Source organism: Castanea sativa, chromosome 6, assembly GCF_040712315.1.
Source record: "Castanea sativa cultivar Marrone di Chiusa Pesio chromosome 6, ASM4071231v1".
Classification (NCBI taxonomy): Eukaryota; Viridiplantae; Streptophyta; class Magnoliopsida; order Fagales; family Fagaceae; genus Castanea; species Castanea sativa.
The window spans coordinates 10,266,954-10,283,479 of NC_134018.1; the positions used below are offsets into that span (position 1 = coordinate 10,266,954).

Sequence of the window (16,526 nt, forward strand, 5' to 3'; positions counted from 1 at the left end):
ACTAGCCCATATACACCTATTCCTCAACTCTGGGATTCTACGTATGTATGTTTCATTGGGATTTGATATACTGCAAAATATTTGTCTTTTACAGTATTTGTCAGTGAAATATACAAGCCAAGGACAGGGTTGAGGCGGAGGTGGATGATGCTGCTCTTCCCTCTTTGCCGCCGATTTCTTCTTCATAGTGATCAAAAACAAAGCCAAGCCAAGCCAAGCAAGCGGAAGCAATAGACGCTGGGTCTGTTGAAGACTTCGGACTCGGACTGAGTGATGTTTGAGTTTGAAAGACACACCCAGTGCCGGCTCAAGGCCTAGGCAACTTAGGCCTAGGCCTAAGGCCCCACAACAACAACAACAACAACAACAACAAATTCCCTACTAAAAAAAGGTCAATTTCTAGTTGTGAGGGCCCAAAATTTTATAAAAATATAACATTTTTTAAATAATTAGTATTTTTTTTTAGTGATATTAAAGATACCATAAATTTTACTATATGTTTAAATTTAAATTTAACTAGCATGTCACCAATCACATAAAAAATTAATTCAAACACAAATAAATTAAGTTGTTGAATTTCATCAATTACAATCATTATCACATTATATTATGAACATTTTGCAGTATCTTTAGTATTTTTCTTTTTCATTTCTAACAAGGCTTCCAAAATAGGAGACCAATAAAAATTAAAACCAATTAAAACCCTAAAATGTTTCAAAAAAAATGCTGCAAATATGATAGATCATTAATGATGACTAATTTCCTCTAATAGTTTGAGATCTTAATTTTTGTAAACTAATATCCTACAAAGTCACGCACCAAATAATATTTATCTATCTCTTTCTCTTAAAAAGAATATATGAATTAAAATTTAGGTTACAACTGTACTTAACTATGCATAGTTATATATCCAAGTCAAAGTAAGTTTTTTTTTTAAAAAAATTCTAATTCTTTTTGTTTAAATTTATGGTTCAACTATGATATTCAATCCTCTGTATGATTTAACCTTAGTTTAATTATTATTATTCATCAATTTCTGTATTTACATCAAATTAGTCTTAATTTAATTAGTATTATATATTTATTTAATTAATGTTTATATATAAAAATGCCTAATATGAAATTTCCGTCTTAGGCCCCAAATTTTGTTGGGCCGGCCCTAAACACACCAACCAAGTCCTTGTTGTTTATATAGGAAGGAAGGGTATAGAGTTATTGATGGATTCGGATTCCGTACATTCTGTTTTAGGAAAACCAGAATCTCTCTCTTAAATACTACTACGTGAGGCACCGACTTGCATGCTCCAAGAGAATATAAAGCCTAGTAAACATGGCCACGTCATCGTTGGCCTTGCTCAGATCTCGACGATGATGTCGTTTTCAGCCTCGGCTTCTTCGTCGTCGCAAGTGTACGCGGGCAAGAAGTCTCTCAACTTCCGGTACTCGATCTCTTCTTTTTTACTTGCTTCTGAATGTATCTATAATTAGAGAAAGCATAGCATATTTTTGTTGTCTTTGGCATCGGCTAGGTGCCAAGCTCACCTTTGACTTCCGTGACCAGCATGAATGGCACATTAAAAAGAAAAATTTACAAAAACGAAATCACAAATAACACAGAATTCAATAGTGAATTCGTGATGAATGTACAAAAGCCAGCAATGGTGAAGAAAATTAAAGAATTTGATTGTGAAATTGTATTCATTCATTTGATGCCTGTAATTGAGGGTTTTTCTTATGAATTTAGAATGTCTGGGTAGATATTTTCAGTGAATCATTTTCTTTTCCATTCTATCTATTCAGCAACTGGACATGCTTTCAAGAAAATCTTAACTAGTCTTCCCAAGCCTGGAGGTGGTGGGTTTAGGAAATTCTATATGCTATGTTTGGAAGTTTTAAAAGAAAGAGTAAAGGGAGTAGAGGGAAGGAGAGTGGTGGAGAGGAGAGTAGAGAGGAATAGTTATTCTCTACCTTGTTTGGATGTTTTTAAAATTAAGTAAGGAGGTGGGGAATAATTAGCCTTTTCATTTGTAATTTTGTTAATATGGTAAGGATAAATTTGATAATTCATTGATCAAGCATTTTTATGATCCATTTTCCCTCCAAATCTCTCCAATTTGGAGGAATTAAAGATGAGGAGGTAGAAGTAGTTCAAACCCCTCCAAATCTCTCCGCCCTCCTTTCTTAAAAAACATCAAAATAAGGTAATTAAATTACTCTCCCTCTCTTTACTTTACTCCTCTCCTTCCCCCAACATCCAAACATAGCATATAGTTTGCTGGCTCTGAAATTGAATGATCCCAGAATTGGCATGTACATTAAATTTACTGAGATAAACTATTCTGCTTTTCTTTTGTTTGTATTCTTCTAGCTTAGCAATGTTAGAAGTTAAACCTGTTTTAATTAATCTTTCATAAAAAAGTGAGTTTCATAAGTTAATGTAGTGGGAAGTTTATTGAAGTTATGTGTGGGATTTATGAATGTAAGAGTTAGAAAATAAATATAGTGAGAGTTAAAGGTTGGATGATGTACTATATAAACCCATTCATCCGTCAAGTTCTAAGCAAGAGTTGAAGAGAAATACAAAACCTTAAAGAGTTCTAATTCTTCCCTCTCCACTCTCTCTCCCTTTATTTAATTTGTGAGTGTGAGTCTCTTCTACACACTAAGTAGTGTGTGGATATTTGTGAGAGTAATTGAGGAAAGGCCCATTAGTATTTTGTTTTATTTCCAACAAGTAAACCACCATTTTTTTTCCTGAACATCCTGTTTATTGTCCTATCTAGTATCAAGTATATTAATGGAGAGAAACAGGTTTATGTGATTTCTTGGATAAGAATATTATCCTTCTATGAATCATATTCACTCCATTTTTAAGGGGGTTTATTATTTTGCCTCTTGCTAATATAAAATTCAGTATTTTTTTTTTTTTTTGATGAAAAGACGATAACATTAAAACTAAGCACCAATACAAGGTTCAGGACATATCCTATTAAAATACATCCCATTAAGGTCTCCCTCAAAAACATCTAAAATGTCCACAGGCGGACTATCAAAAATACAAAAATCATCATTCATCCTATAGCTCATCCTAGCTAAACCATCAACACATTGATTGGCTTGCCGGAAGCAATGCTTAATATGGACTTGATGGAAGCAGTTAAGCAGCTGCCTGCAATCATCTAATATAGGAGATATAAAATTATTAGCATAATTTGCACTCCGTAACACATCAACAATGGCCTTAGCATCCATCTCAATTTCAAGACAATGAATATTTAAGTTGTAGCACAGCTTAAGGCCCTCACGCAGCCCCCACAGTTTAGCAGTAAAGCTGATGGTGACCCCAATCCACTTGTTGAACCCAACTACCCACTGCCCATCATCATTCCTTACCACTCCCCCATAACCAGCCAGGCCGTGAAGCTCACTGCATGACCCATTTGTGTTCAATTTCTTCCACCCTTGCTCCGGACGCTCCCACCGAATACTCCTTAAGACTCTACGACCTTGCAGCCTTGGAGCAGCCACACAGTGAAGATACTCCATAGCTTGATGCACAATCTCCATAGCCAACTTAGGACTCCTACCCTTCCTATTGAAAACGACTTCATTTCTACTCTTCCAAATGCTCTAAAGAGAAAAAGAAAACACAATTTTCCAAGGGATACTTGTGACATGCAATTTATCATTTGTTCTAATATTTTGGGACATCCAATCCAACAAATTAGCATGCCAAAAATCATAGTTAGAAGCCGTGACTCCTAGCTGATTCCAAACATGTTTCAAGTGAGAGCAATCTCTCAAGGCATGCAAGATAGTTTCAACACCATTGCAGCAAACAGGGCATACATCATCTTGAACCACTCCTCTTTTCCCTAAACACACCTTGACACCGATACTATTGTGAGCACACAACCAAAGAAACATTTTAATCTTTGGAAGCAAGTCTGCCTTCCAAATCCAGCTAGCTGAAAAAGTAATAGCATTTGAAGACTCCATAACAATCCCATAAGCGCTTTTGACATCAAAGGACCCATTGGATGATCCGGCCCAAGCCAATTTGTCCGAGCCACCTCCTAATGTCGACATGGGAATAGCACAAATCAAACCCTTGACTTCATCAGGAAGTTCAAAAGTTAGCTTCTCCCAATCCCAGCCCACATCAAGTATAATTTCCTTAATTTCCAAGCGCTTAGCTTCTTGAGAAATAGGCCCTTGAATCAACTTTCTAAGGGGTCCCCCATTTGTCCAATTGTTATGCCAAATATTCAAAGTGCTATTTTTTGTCACCAACCATCTACAACCCTTGTTAAAAGTGTCCATCCCTTTCTTCATAACTGTCCATGTTGAGGAGCAAGGGAGGTTATTTGCATTAACAGACGCTTTCCTTCGGTGGTTGCAATATTTCTTCTTCAACACATTAACCCACGGTGCCTCTCCCTCTGTATGAAATCTCCAATTAAGTTTGGATAAAAGCGCCACATTTCTTCCTTTAGCTGTTTACAGCCCCAGCCCCTCCTCCTCCTTGGATTTTGACACCTTCTCCCAACCAACCCAATGAATCTTCTTGGCTGATTCTGTAGACCCCCATAGAAAGTTCATATTCACTCTATCTAGCCCATTCAAAACCCTTCCCAGAAGGTAAGAGCACTGCATAATGTATGAAGGGATGGCAGCCAATGATGATTGAATGAGTACTCTACGGCCAACCAAGGATAAAAGATTTGCCTTTCACCCGGAAAGTTTTTGTTTCACTCTATCCAAGATAAAATTATAATCATGAGAAGAAGAACCTGAATGTTTTAGCGGAAATCCAAGGTACTTACCTAGATATGGTGTTGACGCAAACCCCAAAATGTCACACAGGGACTCCCTAGTATCCCTATCCACATTTGGAGAAAAGTATACCTTTGACTTAGCTTCACTCACTGTTTGGCCAGAAATGCTACAAAATGTATCCAAAACATCTCTAATGGCTACATAGTTTACCCAATCAGCTTTGGCAAAGAGAATCAAATCATTTACAAAGAACAGATGGAAAAAAGCTGGGCCACTCTAAGAAGCCTTTACTGGCTGCCACACCTTGCCACTACATTTCTCTTCAATAAGCTGCCCAAGATAGTCCATACATAGGATAAACAAATATGGAGATAACAGATCTCCCTGTCTTATACCTCTAGAGGGATAGATTGGATCAAGGGCTTCACCATTGAATAAAATAGAAGTATTGATTGTAGACACACAACTCATTATGACGTCTATAATATCCATTGGGATATTTACCCGAATAAGCATATCTCTGATGAAATTTCATTCTAGCTTATCATAAGCTTTCTCCAAATCTATCTTAAGCGCCATATAACCAGCCCTTCCCTTCTTCTTCCCAAGGGAATGAATTATCTCCTGGGCAATAATAACATTATCAATCCCTTTACGACCCGACACAAAAGCCGTTTGCATAGGAGAGATGAGTTTGTCCAAGTAAGGCCGTAGTCTTGCCACAATAATCTTAGTAACCACCTTATACACCGTATTACATAAACTAATTGGTCTATAGTTACCCAAGGTTTTCGGTCCTTGAATTTTCGGAATCAGAGCAATGTGGGTACTATTCAAAACCTCTAGCACTCTTCTATCTACAAAAATCTTTTGAACTTCCTTAATCACAAAATCACCCACAATATGCCAGAACCTTTGGAAAAACCCCGCATGAAGCCCATTCGGACCCGGGGCTTTGAAAGGCTTCAAAGACCAAAGGGCAGCCTTTATCTCTTCTTCAGAAGCCCCCCCACTAATAATTTCCTTCTCCAAATCCAAGAGCCTAGGCTGCCATTGAGAAACAGCAGGGTCCATCCTAGGCACACAAGAGAGAGAAGACAAAAAAACCTGATCAAAGCCACACCTAATGAAATTTTTTATCTCCCCCTCCTCATGAATCTAATCCCCTACTGCATTTTTGATAGCCATGATTTGATTCCTCTTTCATCTAACCAAAGTTGAAAGATGATAAAAATTCGTATTACGATCACCCTAAATCATCCAATTCACCCTTGATTTCAAAGCCCACAACTCCTCCTCCTGCCTAAGCACTAGGTCCAGCTCCCTAAGAAGCTCATCTTCCAACTTCACAAGAAAATTCGAAGGTCTTAAAGCTAGAGCTCTTTGAATACCATTTAGTCTCGACATCAAATTTCTTTTTCTAGTGAAAATATTCTCAAATTGGTTTTTATTCCACTCCTTAGCTTTCTGAGTAAAGAAATTAATAGCATCAACCAGCCTATTATTATTTTCCCACGCCTAATGCACTATCAGAGAAAAAGAAGGATCCAACAACCACCCCGTTTGAAAACGAAAAAGCCTACTCCTCCCATTTTGGGTTCCCGGCTGCACCTCCAACAGGACATGACAATGGTCCAAGTGGCACCGGGTCAAATGAGTTATTTTAGCATCAGGATACATCACACACTAGCTTGGGTTCACAAAATATCTATCAATTCTCTCCTGGATCAAAGCTTGCACCTCCTTTCTGTTAGTCCAAGTGAAACGAGGTCCCGCGAACCCAATATCCAACATATTACATTTATCCAGACACTCCTTGAACAGTAAAGACCTATTAACACTCACCGACCTACCCCCAAACTTATCCTTACTAAGGAGGGGCTCATTAAAGTCACCCGCTATAACCCAGGGCATATTGTGTAAATCAGCAACACTCATTAAATTCTTCCACAGAATTTGCCTTTCGGCATTCTTAGGACTAGCATACACAGCAGAAAGTAACCAGCTAACGTTTGTGAAATGTACGTTTACCTCCGCATGAATTTCCTGCTCAGTACTTGAGAGCAAAGTTATATCAACCCTGTCAGCATTCCATAGAACCCACAGACCTCCTGCATAGCCAACGGCGTCAGTATGGATTGCTTCATCAAACGGCAACAGGTTTGTGATCTCCCTAGCTCTAACTCCCCCAACACGGGTTTCCATAACAACCAATATAGCTAGGTTGTGATTCTGCACCAATTCCCTAACACGCTTCTTAAAGGAGGGCTTTGAAGCACCTCTGCAATTCCATATAATAACATTCATCATAAAACTTGTATGAAGGGATGGGACAATCAACACTGAGGCTCCTCAATTCCGCCTCCTCCTTTAAGTTCCATTCTGTCCACTTCAACACCTCCCTTGTCTGGCCTACTCCTGGAAACAGAGGACCTATGTGCGGCAAAACCCCCATCTCCATCTCCTCCTATAGCTTCACACTGCATAGCACAGGGGCTTCCCAAGCTAAAACTGAGAATGGCAGCCTCTCCCTCTTCACCCTTATCTCCGTTAATGGTCATATACTCCTCGGTGCTTTCTTGCATTTGGAGCTGAACCACTTCACGAATCGGATCAGACTTGCCCAAATCTCGGCCTTGATTGCTCATCTGAGTCACCTCATGGGTTAGATCGGACTTGCCCGAAGAACGGCCTTGAATGTCCATCGGTGAAATTGTGGCGGCCGTAAATTGAAAGCCATCAGCTCTCATGCTTGCCTCCGTTTTGCTGCACTGTCCATCCTTCCCCATCGGCTCAACAATCACCTTGGGTTGACTGAACAATGCACTAGGTGATTTTTGACCCCCAACGGCGCTGCTGTGTTCTCCCAAGGAAAACCCACTGCGAGCTGCCCCTTTCTTTCCCTTCACCGATGAAAGCCTCTGTGTTTTGTGGTTAAACTTGGGCTGAGTTGAGGTATAATTAGCATCCCCATTTTTTAATCCCAAGTTTAGGCTGGATTGGGCTTGCTTCAGGCCTTCACTCCTTATGCTCTGGACCATAGCGGCAATTTGGGCCCTATCTAACAATTTCGGAGGAGACAGCTTCCTCTTCACTTCCCTTGAAGGCCCATGAAGCACAACAGCCCAATCCAAGCTCTCCTTCCCCACATTACCGTTATCTCTGAAGCTGAACCCACTGTTCTGCCTAGGTGAGGTCCCACCACTCTTCAACGGTTTTGTCCCATTCTTCCTACGAGCCACCACGATCCATGGCCCGTACACACCATCATGCACGTCGACCTGTCCTGAGTACTGCTCTGAACCAGCCACTACCTCGCTGGTGTCAATAGCATGGGGAACGCGTGAGCTTGAAGCCATCTCACCAGTTTTTTGCCCCTCCATCTCCGAGGTTGCCGGTTCTTGTCAGATAATGTATGGGCACTGCTCCTTCCTATGCCCTAGTCGTCCACAACCAAAACACAGTTTATGAATTCCTTCGTAACATATCTGCTGTTCAAGTCTCCCTATCATGATCGCAGCAGCCAGAGGCTTTTCCACATCCACTTGGACACAGATCCTAGCAAACCTCCCTCTAGTTTCAGACGCCGTGAAAGTGTCGACTCTAAGAACATTACCGATAGCTTTCCCAATAAGTTGCAGTGCCTCCACATTGTAGTACTCAATGGGTAGCTCATTTAGTCTAACCCATACCGCAATGGATGATACACTTGCTAAAGCAGGCTTAAAATCTGATTCCCATGGTCTAATAGAGAGAAAATGTTCTCCGATGAACCACGGTCCTTTTCTCAAAACATTTTCATAGTCTTCTCCTAAAGATAGCCTCGTGAGGAAGAAACCATGACCCAAGTCCACACAGTCTAATCTACCTGCAGGTTTCCATAGAGCAAGAAGTTTCGCTTGAATGAAATTAAGCCCCACATTCCGTTCGTAGACTTTCACGATAAAAGCTCTTGCCCATGGCTTACGGATTTTTTGTTTAAACTCCCTAGAGAGTTTGACCGATAACAGCCCTTGCCGAAGCGTTTCCACCTCCCCATCTGACTCAGCATCATCATCCATAACATCCTCGAAGCGAAAAGCTTGTGAGAAAGCCCCTGGAATTTCTCCCACCACCTTATCTCTAAACGAAACATTCGGTTTCCACAACCCCTCATCGTGGCTTGGTGACGCAGGACCCGAGCACTGGTCTTCGCAGAAACCAGCATGGCTCACATCCTTTACTTTCTTCTTGCTCCTCACAAGTTCATCTTTTTCTTCACGAGAGAGAGAGAGAGAGCGTTCCATACGTTCCATCCCTTCACCCAACATGCATCATACCACCACTCCTTTCAGTATTTGTTTAAGTTGTTGTTTCTACAGTTTTTTTATAAAGTCATATTTGACCTTTTGGAGAATTGCAGACAGGCTGCCATACCCTATAAGGATTCTATTGGAATCTGCCATACGTAATTGTGACAACTTCCAAGTTATCGTTGATGATGTTGAAAAGATTATTGATTGGGAGAATACATCTCCAAAGAAAGTTGATATTCCCTTCAAGCCTGCTCGTGTTCTCTTGCAGGTTCATAGAATGATTTTCGTTATTGTGTTAGCTTGAAGTATTTACTTTAGTCCACTTTGTAAGGGTTGTGTTGTGTCAAGCAGTGGTTGACCTTGCTTACATGCGGGATGCCATGAAGAATCTTGGTGCGGATCCTAACAAGATCAATCCATTGGTTTGTGAATCTCCATTTTTTCCATATAAATTTTATTGCATAGTTGGATACCAATTAGTTTTACCTACAAGGTTCTGAGTCCATCTATGTGTCAATTTTAGTCTTTATTCCAACATCAGATGGAAAAAAATTCCTGTAATGGAAATGATTATCTTTCGGATAAATGTAGCTGTTGTCCTTGATCAGTGGTAATTCTCGTTTTTATTCTCATTTCTAAATGATGATATTTAAAACTGCCTCAGATGTTGATGATTTTATGGCTTGTGTCCTTGACGTTACATTACAATGAAAATTAATATGATTGTTGACGGTGGATGAAAATGCATTGTATAATTCTAGTACATTTTAAAAATGATTTTTTTATTTATGCATTACAGCTTGTCCATTCATATGACTCATTTGGGGATTTCATTTTAACATAATATATTTGCATCCAGGTTCCAGTAGACCTTGTTGTTGATCATTCTGTTCAAGTTGATGTGGCTAGATCCGAAAATGCAGTACAGGCTTATATGGAACATGGGTTTCAGAGGAATAAGGAGAGATCTGCTTTTCTTAAGTGGGGATCATCTGCTTTCCATAACATGCTTGTCGTTCCTCCTGGTTTAGGAATTGTTCACCAGGTAAGGAATTTGACATTGTATATTCACATAAAAAATCCTACTTTTACTGCTTGGCAAGTGTTTAGTGTTTTGCTATTACTGATAGGCTCAAGGTGCTAGGTTGCAGCTTTCATGAAATATGCACCCTATTCTTTGAGTGCAAAACTTGTGGTGCACCACCATTGCTTGCCTTTATGCTGTTGTAGATAGGCCTTGCTCAGTTGCTTGCTGTAAATGAGTCACTTTGTTAATTGAAATTGACATATTTGGAACTATGTTTTTCTGATCAATCGTTGGTTAATCTGGAATACCTTGGAATGGTTGTTTTTAACACTGATGGCACTCTCTACCCTGATAGTGTGGTGGGAACTGATTCCCACACAACTATGATTGATGGGTTGGGAGTTGCAGGCTGGGGAGTTGGAGGAATAGAAGCTGAGGCAACAATGCTTGGGCAGGTAAAGTGCCCTGAGTTTGGAAGGGAGTTTCTTTTAACTTGAATCAAAAGTGTTGTTCAATCTAAATAATCTACTTCATAGTTGGGACATTTGCATTGGTGAAGAAGATTAATCTGTTCACTATACTTGTAAAAAAACCCCTCGTTTAGGTTTATCTGTTAAAATACACAACCTTCTCCCATGGTCACAACTGTCTTTGAATTAGCACTCACCAACAGGCATTTGCTACCATTCTTTGGAAATGTGCATAGAGCATAATTGACTGTGTGTCTTCCTTCAACTTTGTATATTGCAAATTTGACAGCCAATGAGCATGGTGTTGCCTGGTGTTGTTGGATTCAAGTTGTCGGGAAAACTGCATAATGGTGTTACCGCGATTGACTTAGTTTTAACTGTGACCCAAATGTTGAGGAAGCATGGTGTTGTTGGCAAGTTTGTTGAGTTTTATGGTAAGCTAATAATTTTGGAGATGCGAAAGATAGAAATTTCAGTTGTTAGTCTCCGTATCTGAAGGAATTAAAATTTTCAGTCAAAAGACCTCGTTTTATTCGGTATATAGCTCTGACTCATTTTCATATGCATACAGGTGAGGGTATGGGTGAATTATCACTGGCTGATAGGGCCACTATAGCTAACATGTCTCCCGAATATGGGGCAACCATGGGCTTTTTCCCTGTAGATCATGTGACATTGCAATACTTTAAATTAACTGGAAGAAGTGATGAAACAGTGAGATCTTCCTCCTCCACCTGATTTGAGTGATGTTGTGTTAAAGATATTGGTGCTTAAGTGAAGTTATATCATGTGGTGTGACCATTATTTTGCTTAAATAGGTGTCAATGATAGAAACATATTTGCGTGCAAACAAAATGTTTGTTGACTATATATAATGAGGTATGGTCTCCTATTTCTTGTCATCTTAGTTCGTAGGGCCTAAAATGTGAGCCCATGCGCACCTGGCAGATGAGCTCCACTAAGCCACGCACGCTGCCCTTTGCATGATCAGGTCTAGTTTCAATTGTATGCAGTTTTCTGTCCTGTGATTTTTTCGCATACTAATAGGAGCAATTTTAAGATAATTGGAATTGCAGTTTAGTCATCAAACCTGAAATGAATAAATTATTAGACTTTGCTGATCTAAGGTTGTGAATGACATCTTGCTGGCAGTGGAACCAAAAATGCATTGCATAGATACCTAATTCTAAGTAGTGATGTGAGACTAATTCATTTTTATTTGGAGGGGAGGGGGATTGATTTGTTTCTTGTGCCTGTATTTGTGATAATTTGGTTTCTTGCAGGGCTTTGCTGTACCAAAGGAGGAAAAGGATAAGGTGGTAAAATTTTCATTCCATGGACAACCTGCTGAACTTAAGCATGGTAGTGTGGTCATTGCAGCTCTAACAAGTTATACAAACACATCAAACCCTAGTTTCATGCTTGGGGCTGGTCTTGTTGCAAAGAAAGCCTGTGAACTAGGTTTGCAGGTCAGTTTGGCTTCTGAGATTCACTTTCTATTCTATATGTGGTAGGTATAATTATATTTTTATAACATGTAATTATGACATTTATGAATTAGGTTAAACCGTGGAAAAACAAGTCTTGCTCCTGGTTCTGGAGCTGTTACTAAATATCTGCTCAAGAGGTATGCCATTAATGTCCAGTTCATCTATTGATTGCCTGATTACCAAACTAAACTCAATTATTCTTTTGGGTGCCTGATATCTTCAATGAAGAAATACTTTTTCCCGGTGTGTTTGTAGTGGTCTGCAAAAGTACTTAAATGAGCAAGGCTTTCATATTGTTGGCTATGGCTGTACAACATGTATTGGGAATTCTGGGGAATTTGATGAATCAGTTGCTTCTGCAATTTCAGATAACAGTATTTACCTTGAATTATGTTTTCTTTTATTTTTTCAGTAAGAATATATGAAAATTTATATTTGTTTTGTGTCAAGAATTTTGCTGTTAAACCATATGGATTGGAAGCTCTATGAGTATGTATGTTTACATTCTGCATAATTATCAATAAAATATCATTAGATATATTTCAGTTAAAATACTAGTTGTGTAGGAGGTCGGGCTCCCTTGAAGAAGTCCTCATTCTTTATTTCTTCTTCGCTCCAAATATTTATTTTTTCACTAAAAATATCTTGTACATATATCACCACTGCATAATAATGCCTATTCTCGTAACCTGTGACCAATGTTCTTATTGACCTTTTTCTGGCTCTTACATGAATTCTGCCTCTCTTTTACTTTGTTCTATCTTAAGTGTCAATCTGGGATTTTACAATTTTGATGTCTCCCTTGGTTATTCCTTTGGTTGTTGCCTATGCGCTTGCGGGCACGGTATGTGCATAACTTTGTGGTAAAAGACTTTTTTTTCCGTCCCTGTTTTGAAGTCCCATTTGAATGCAATTGAGATATCTTGCACGTGATAGACAACTTGACTAGTGGGGCCTCTTTATGAATATGAAGTCAAGCTACACAGCTCAATAATTTGAACACAAAAAGCGACTATGTTGTCATTCTTCAAATATAAAAATGTTACCCAGATGATTCATGGCCTCAGTACCATGCAGTGATTTGTAAATGTATCAGATGCCATCTATGCACTTATTTCAAGACTAGAGTTGGATGGTACTCCATCTTGCTTATGTCTCCATGTTCACATCTGGTATAATATTATATACTAAGTTCAGCAATATTCAGACTTGTGGAAAAACGGGACATTTATAATACTAAGAACCTGATTTTTCCAAACAATGGAAACAGAAAGCTATGCATATAATTTGGAATCCCAACTCCTGGCAGATAAACTCTTTTCAAGATCACATGCTTTTTTGATATTATTTCTAAACCAGTTTCTCTTCCAGCACATCGCCTTCTTCCCTCTCCCCCTTCTGTCTCTCCTCTCCAACGCTCATAAACACCGGCCAAATCCACACCCACCATACCTGAAAAGATTACTTCTTTTTTCTTGCATAGGTGCTAAATCTCAATCATTACAACCTTTTGATGATTTCAGGTTGACATTGACTTTGACAAAGAGCCATTTGGCACAGGGAAGGATGGGAAGAGTGTATTCTTCAAAGACCTCTGGCCCAGTAATGAAGAAATTGCAGAGGTAGATGACTTTAGTTTTGATATTTGTGATAGAAACTATTTGCGGTCAGATGAATAAAAAAATTGAGCCCCAATGTATGTTGAATGTTATTTGTTTTTAGGTAGTCCAAACTAGTGTGTTGCCTGATATGTAGAGCACTTATGAGGCTATCACAAAGGGGAACCCCATGTGGAATCAGCTGTCAGTCCCCTCTTCAACTCTTTACTCTTGGGATCCAAATTCAACCTAACATTCATGAGCCACCATATTTTAATGACATGACTATGGACCCTCCTCGTCCTCATGGAGTAAAAGATGCCTTTTGCTTGCTTAAATTTGGTGACAGTATAACCACTGATCATATATCTCCGGCAGGGAATATCCACAAGGATATCCCTGCTGCAAAGTATCTACTTGAGCGTGGGGTTGATTACAAGGACTTCAATTCCTATGGAAGTCGTCGCAGCAATGATGAAGTCATGGCAAGGGGTACTTTTGCCAATATCCGTCTTGTCAACAAGCTCTTGAATGGAGAAGTGGGTCCCAAGACAATTCACATCCCAACAGGAGAGAAGCTTTATGTGTTTGATGCAGCAATGGTAAGTCCCATGAAATCAATTTTTTTTGCAGTTCATCCTTTATTGTATCAAATTTACTATTCCTGCTCATACACATTATACTAGTATACTTGGATATCCTTTTTTGTGTCTGTTTGAGTGGTCATTGGCTTCAAGGAAGTTTTGTTGTTCAAACTTTTTTGATTTTCTTGATTTTTGTACTTTTAAATCCTAGATATGACCTACATCCTGTATACTACCTGTGTACTAGATGATTTTTTATTCCAATAAAATTTGACTTATCATAAATAAATAAAAATACTGACCTCTGGTGAAAAAACTAAAATTTCTATATCTATGCTAGCAGGATGTGTTTGTCTCTCGTGGTGAAGTGGCTTAGCAGATTTAGAGCTTGTACCTCATTCATTTACTACTAGGAAAAAAATTGTGTTATTTTGAATTAACATGGAATTATGCTCATTAAAACTCCAAGGTGAACGTTCAATTTTGGTCCTTTGGAAATCATATCACATGATCTAAGGAAAATTAGAATCTGAGATGTGATGTAGATTCATTCTGGATAAGCAAGAGTCACACATGAAATTTGCAAGTATGCAGTATGCTTATTTTCCCCTTTTGGGGATAGCTCTAGTACAGTGCACTTGCTATTAGAAGAGATTGTCCTTTGGAGCCATCAGTGAATTCTTCATTGTTTGTCATTTCAATGTTTCCTATCCATCTCTCTCTCTCTCTTGCCTGGTAATTTAATGCACACTCTGCAGGATTCAATCCCGTTAATCTAATCCATATCCTTCCTAAGTGGGGCAGAGCCATTTAGGCTAAAGCCAATTGGCCTTTCCTCTCCATTTTTTGTTGTTATGGTGAACATTAAGCATGCAGGCCTGTGCAGAATATGTAGCTTGCTTTTTGACGCTATATTATCTAACACTTGTGTTATATTTGCAGAAGTACAGGGCAGGACACAATTGTCTTAGCTGAAGCAGATTATGGAAGTGGCAGTTCTCGAGATTGGGCTGCCAGGGGGTCCAGCACTACTTGTGAGTGCAGATTTTATGTTTTGCTTGCTATCTGCCCATGGTGCATGTCGCTTTATTTAGTCTCTTATAAAGTCAATTTTCTGTATTAGGGAGTGAAAGCTGTGATTGCAAAGAGCTTTAAGAGAATCCATCGGAATAATCTGGTCGGAATGGGAATTATTCCACTTTCTTTCAAGCCTGGTGAGGATGTAAAAACACTAGGATTGACAGGTCATGAGCACTATACATACAATCGACCTTCCAAGCAAAATCTGCGAGATAAGGCCTGGCCAAGATGTTACTGTGGCAACTGACACTGGCAAATCATTCAAGTGCACAGTCCGCTTTGGCACAGAGTTACTTGCCCCCCCCACTCATTTCATATTATTGATTAGTCTTATATACAGAAAGATGAATGGAGTTGTTGATGGAGGAATCATCTTTTTAGGGGGGTTATACTTGCCCATATCCGTTCAGTATTTGAATTTGAACAATTTGCTTTTGCAGGTGGAGTTGGGATATTTTGATCATGGTGGCATTCTTCCATATGTCATCCGAAACCTGAGCAAAGAGTAAACAAGTGAGCTTTGGCATTCACTGTTTCACACCTTCTAAGCTTCTTCCCACGGGAATTTTTTTTAGGGGCAATCACATTTTTAGATGTCATGAATCACGGCCACAGCCTCTGAGTTCACCAGTTAGTTTAGCTGGGATGGTGTTTGCAATAAAATTGTGAGGCAAGTTCATTGTTTTCTTCCCGTTTTTAAAGGTTCAGGGGAGTATCACGTGCATGAAAGTTGTGTGATTGATATGGCAACAGTGAAAAAACTACCATGTTCTATAATATAATTTTTTTTTTTGATCCTTTTCAATGTGGTTGGCAGGGATATTCACATCGGTTCTTAAGCTGGTGTACATAGATCTTTCCAATCAAATGTGCAAAAGAATGATGATGGCATGTCCAAAACAGCCGAAATCCTTAGCATTGCTGAATGGACCGGGCTCAGAACAATTAATCAGTTTTGTATTCAAACCCGCGGAATGAACAAACCAAAAAAACCCAGCAAATTTTGTTCATCAAAACCCAGCAATTTTTCTTCAACAAAGCTTTTTTAGGAAAAAAAAAAAAACTCTCTCATACCAGCAAGCCCACACAACAAACCAAATATTCATCACCACGCCACACCCACAAAGCAAACCAAAACTGAAAACACACTTCCATCACCACCCAAAAACAACAAATCCAAAAAATTCACAATGCCCAAACATA

The 16,526-nt window shown here is 39.1% G+C and overlaps 1 pseudogene; it reads left to right on the plus strand.

The window, feature by feature from the left end:
- The first annotated feature begins 1,371 nt into the window (after window positions 1-1,371).
- Window positions 1,372-16,064, plus strand: LOC142639415 (putative aconitate hydratase, cytoplasmic; annotated as a pseudogene).
- The last annotated feature ends 462 nt before the right edge of the window (window positions 16,065-16,526 follow it).